Source organism: Salvelinus namaycush, chromosome 32, assembly GCF_016432855.1.
Source record: "Salvelinus namaycush isolate Seneca chromosome 32, SaNama_1.0, whole genome shotgun sequence".
Taxonomy (NCBI): Eukaryota; Metazoa; Chordata; class Actinopteri; order Salmoniformes; family Salmonidae; genus Salvelinus; species Salvelinus namaycush.
The window spans coordinates 24,659,933-24,665,932 of NC_052338.1; positions in this window are offsets into that span (position 1 = coordinate 24,659,933).

The following is a 6,000-nucleotide window of genomic DNA, read 5'->3' on the forward strand; positions in this document are numbered from 1 at the left end:
GTTTTGTTCCATTATTTATTAAATTCACTCCCTGTACTTGCTTCCCGATTCTTAGCGTACACGCTGCAAAAGTTGGCTACTTTAAAGAATATAAAATATATTTGGATTTGTTTAGAACTTTTTTGGTTACTACATGATTCCATTTGTGTTATTTCATAGTTTTACAATGTAGAAATAGTCAACATAAAGAAATACCTTAGAATGAGTAGGTGTGTCCAAATTGTTGACTGGTACTGTATATGTGTATATATATTCTATCCATGGTTGAGACTCAAATAGGTGTGGCTTACAGGTTAGAGCATGCATATATTAATGAGATGTTCATGTGCCCCAGTCTGAACTCTCAATATGTCTATGTAAGTGTGCATGCTTTTGAACATTAACATTATTTTTGACAACTTCTTAAAATTGACAAATAAAAAAACAATTGTTGAATACTTGTGGGAATAAACAAAAGGCACATATATGCATAAATGCGAAAGGATGTGAAACACCCCCTTAAATGTGCTTGGGAATGGAGGAGTTAACAGCATCAAACCTTTGGACCATAACTGTTTGGCTTTGACTTTCTTGTGGTCAGTATTTCACAACTGTTGGTTAAAGGAAGCCTTTCTTTCACGCCCTACAGACCATTGTTGTACCCAGCCTTTATTACCTGGTAAATATCTATCTACTGTCTACATCCCTGTGTTTCAAAGCCTGAAGTAGCCTAGATAAACTGGACTTCAACTCCACTGACTTTATTGCAAAGGGCAGCCCCGGTGTGGCATATTTCAACAGTATAAAATAGGTTAGGCCTACTCTGTGTAATTGACTACATTTGGCATTGCAATGTCAACAAATGTATGGCATGAGAACAAGTTTCTTTAACCAGAGAGCTGTCAGTCAGTTCAAGCTTATTTGCCAAATAAAAACTTTGGAAATGTGACCTTCAGTAAAAGGAGAGGAACTATATGAATGTGGCTTGAGAACACTTGTGGCCACGTGTCAGTTCAAGTCTATAGCTATTGCGGACTATCGAGGATGGATCACTCAAACACTGAAAAAAATGAAATTCCAATAGATAAAATTCACAGACAGCTATCAGGAAAAGTGTTCTGTGTGAATAATTTATTTGCCTTCTCATTTCACAGCGTCAAGACAATGTTGCTTATGTTAGATCAATACCAACACATGGTTTATGGTTTCATAACTTAAAACAGGGTTTAGGTTTGAATCTGATATCACAGGCTGTAGAACAAGTTATGGCTGAAGTTCAATACACAGACTGGCACTGATAAGAATATAAATGCAATACTGAAATATACATGAGGTTGGTGGCACCTTAATTGGGGAGGACGAGCTCGTGGCAATGGCTGGAGCAGAATGAGTGGAATGGTATCAAATACATCGAACACATGGTTTTGAAGTGTTTGATGCCATTTCATTTGATCCGTTCCAGACATTATTATGAGCCGTCCTCTTCTCAGCAGCCTCCACTGCTGGAATGTTGTCGATATTTGATGCAAATGCTAAGGATATTCAATGAACCCAGTTATGATTTTTGTAAATAACTCAAGTTCACAATCATTCTCACAAGACTGTGAATCGTGTGTCACACTGTAATAACATAATTTTAACAGGGAAAGAGTATAGGCTACACCTGTTATCTTTTACGGTAAATGAACAAATGACAGCTACAAATTACATTTACATGTACATTTTTTTTACATTTTAGTCATTTAGCAGACGCTCTTATCCAGAGCGACTTACAGTAGAGTGCATACATTTTATTACATTTTTTTTTTTTTACATACTGAGACAAGGATATCCCTACCGGCCAAACCCTCCCTAACCCGGACGACGCTATGCCAATTGTGCGTCGCCCCACGGACCTCCCGGTTGCGGCCGGCTGCGACAGAGCCTGGGCGCGAACCCAGAGACTCTGGTGGCGCAGCTAGCACTGCGATGCAGTGCCCTAGACCACTGCGCCACCCCCCCCCCAAAATTATTTATTAACTGTTTAGCATCCTGGCCTGTCGTGGTAAAGCTATGCATAGTTACACACAACTCCCTTCCCTCTCAACATGTTTTACTTTACTTATAATCCCCTATAAGGATTGGTTTGGTGTCTTTTCCTCTAGGGGTCCTGTTCATACCGGACCAGGCCTGGCTGGGCAGCAGTGTGCCAGGCTGCCAACCACCATTGTACTGGCCCATTGTTCGGCAGACACCTGTGACTATTGGTAGCCTGCCAGGGAACTTTTCTTTCATCTTCCATCTCTTTCTTTCTTCCTAATTTTCTCTTTCTCCTTCCCTCTCTTTCTCCTTCTCTCTTTCTCCTGTTGAAACCAATTGACACTTCTTTCTCTCCCAGGAGCCCCCAGGCGGAACCAGAGGGGTCCCGTTTCCCTGATATCATCTGAGATCTCAAGCGACTAAACAAGAGGGACTCTTGTATAGTCTTACGTTTCAACCTTTCCTGAATCCAAAAGCTTAATTAGTTGCAGCCTCTGAATTGTACAAGTTCGCTTACCCATGTGTTCCTAAAAAAATTTAAATGTTCATTCAATTCATTGTTTAGAATTAAACATTCTACTAAACATACAATGTGTTGACAGCTATGGTATCAATGTGAGATCACATGACATGACAGTGGTAGGCCTATATACAAAGACTAACAATTTGTGCTTGTTCTATGGACAGTGATAAAGGACCAATGAAGTTGACTCAGATCATAATCTGTCAAATATATTCCAATAATGAATTGTTTCTTAAACAACATTAAAGTTGTAAACTGTGTTTAAACAGGCCAGAAGGGCTTTTTTTCGGATTCTTAATCCCATAGATTAAGTCAATTAGAACATGGTCTGACTATAGCATCTTATTGTTCCCTGGAGGGTCGTTTCAGGTCAAACACAGTTCAAGTTGAACACGTTTCTCATCTTGGGACCTTATTAACCATACAGTTATGTTGAATGGATTTCGAGTGCTGAATATCAAGTAGTCATTAGAGAAGTTGAAATGCAATGCTCAGTGGGAAAACAATTATCAAAGTGTGCATCGACATCTAGTGGCTTTGTTAGATAGTACATCATATTACAGCTATTCCAGTGGCACAATAATCAGATCTGCCAGGACAGGTCACACAGTCGTGAACTCATCTGAAATGCTGATCAACTGCCTTCTTAATACTCTTCACCATCCTCAGACGTTTGGTGTGTGCCATAGATTCCACAGAGGAACTATACCGGAGCAGGCCAAGGACATCTAATCAAATCCCATCCATAAACATGTGAACTTCTTCCACCATATCTGCAGTCTGTAGAGCACTGTTCAAAGATATGCCATTTATGCAAAGGAGAGAGAGCTGATCGAAAACCGAACGTACGCCCCACAAACATGGAGTGTCCCTGTTGCATTTCCAACACCATCGCCAATATCTACATTTTCAAGTGTGATATAATTACTCCAGTGTCCCCACACACTGCAATTGTTTTTCATTTGGTTCGGCCATGCAATAAATCACAGTGAATAGAGGTCTATTGGAAGGTCCCGGCTCCTTAATTGAGATGGATTCTGGCCCACATTCCATGTCTGGGTTCAAATGCTATTTGAAATCTTTCAAATACTTTGAGCGTTTGCTTTCGCCTGCCTGTAGTGCCAGATGGGTTTGCTCATTTGCGACTATTCTATTGATTCCATTTAGCCAGGTGAGCTCAATCAAGTCAAACTAAAGTATGTGAAATGATTTGAAATAGTATTTAAACCCAGGTCTGCCGTATTCTGACTTCTGTCCTTATGAAGTTCAGCCATTAGAAAGGAATAGTAAGGGTGACCTTCAGCGAACAGGCCTGGCGAGGCTAGTCAATTAGTGAAAGCACTAATGGGGCTTTTGACCTTTTTATTACCTTGGTTGACCCAGTGAGTGACTCATAATTACCTCAGTCTACCCTCAGACCCTCGCTCTCCCAAATGGATGTGTCAGAGTATATTTCCATCAATTACAGATGATGTTCTACTACGCAACCGTGAGGGAGGGAGGGGGGAGGGAGGGAGTCAGTGAGTGAGGGACGGGGTGAGAGAGTGAGTGAGTGAGTGAGTGAGTGAGTGAGTGAATGAGTGAGTGAGTGAGTGAGTGAGTGAGTGAGTGAGTGAGTGAGTGAGTGAGTGAGTGAGTGAGTGAGTGAGTGAGTGAGTGAGTGAGTGAGTGAGTGAGTGAGTGAGTGAGTGAGTGAGTGAGTGAGTGAGTGAGTGAGTGAGTGAGTGAGTGAGTGAGGGAGGGAGGGAGGGAGGGAGGGAGTGAGGGAGGTAGGGAAATATAGACAATGACAGCGAGTGTTGTTTGAGTTTGCTGTGCTGTCATTGGGGGAGGTAGAGAGGTCACAATAAGGACGTGTCTCTCACCCTCCAGACTGACTCTGTGCCAGTGGCTGCTGCTACAGTGTGCTGTGGTGGTGAGTGACCGTGCCAAGGTTGCAAGAGGCAGGGTGCCATGAGCTGTTTATGCAGCCAAAGCAGACCTGAGCCAGAACCTGAATCCTCTAAGTGATACTGTGTGAGCGAGAAGGGATTATTCCCATTCTAGCCACGGGTCCGCTGGGAGCCTCTGTAAAACAAAGCTCCTCCATGGCATGCAAACACACCACCCCATATCCTTATACCTCCAAAACTCCCATCTCACACACACAAACTCTCCAAAAACTCCCTCCCCTCACCTGCACCAAACTCCCCAAGGCTCTCATCCCATTGTCCTGGCAACACATTGAAGTCTGTGAGCTGTTTGTGTCATTTATAAGAAACACAAAGGGGGTAGGAGGAGAGAAGGAGGTGTGAAGCTTGTGGGCAAGCTGTTTAGGAAGACTGTGCCTCAAAGAAAGTTGTACAGTAAGTAAGAATCCTTTGGAAGAAAGGCAGGCAAATGGCCAGCTGTTAACAGTGAAGAGGCGACTCCGGGATGCTGGCCTTCTAGGCAGAGTTCCTCTGTACAGTGTCTGTGTTCTTTTTCCCATCTTAATCTTTTCTTTTTATTGGCCAGTCTGAGATATGGCATTTTCTTTGCAACTCTGCCTGGAAGGCCAGCATCCTGGAGTCACCTCTTCACTGTTGACCTTGAGTCTGGTGTTTTGCAGGTACTATCTAATGAAGCTGCCAGTTGAGGACTACCCAGTTAAATAAAGGTGAAATTAAAAAATATATATATTTTTTTTTTCTTGAATCAATTATCAAGGTACGGACTTCGGTGTCCTTATATGTGGTTACGGCCCTGAGTACTAGAGGAACATTCGATCCGGAGTCAAGTGTCGTTTCTCTCCCCCGACCTAGCACACTGGGGAGCTCATCATCGTCAATGCCAACTGGATGAGTCACGGCCCGGTGGCGGTGACGCGGGAACAGGGAAGCGTGCGCCCTCTGATGTCTTACCCCTTTGGAGCCGGAGATTCTGACTCCTTCTGTTTGCACCTGAACACTGCTGGAAATGTTCCTACCGCTTCCATTCCTCGTCACATCTATCAAAACACAGGGACAATAAAATAGTTCAGAGCAAGCTCTCACTGAAATGCTTTAATTGCCTCATCCCACTAGCAAATATCAATCGGATGCGCTGCGAGTTTTACTCCCTCGAACAGGTAACTGAACTGTCTGCCAGTGCATGACTGAAACGCTTTTTTCATATTTCACTTTTCCAGTCTGATAATCCTAACCCAGTTGAAACAGCACAACCCACTGTAGAATAAGATTTGACAGTGGCCTACCTCTAAATGTTGCCAGTAGGCTATGAGTTATAATCGGTGGTGACCCGTCATTCAGGGCAGATTCTGAGCCCCACATTTTTAGCAAAAATAATAATAATAATATATATATATATTACAATTGAAGTCTGAAGTTTACATACACTTAGGTTGGAGTCATTAAAAACTCGTTTTTCAACCACTCCACACATTTCTTGTTAACAAACTATAGTTTTGGCAAGTCGGTTAGGACATCTACTTTGTGCATGACACAAGTCATGTTTCCAAC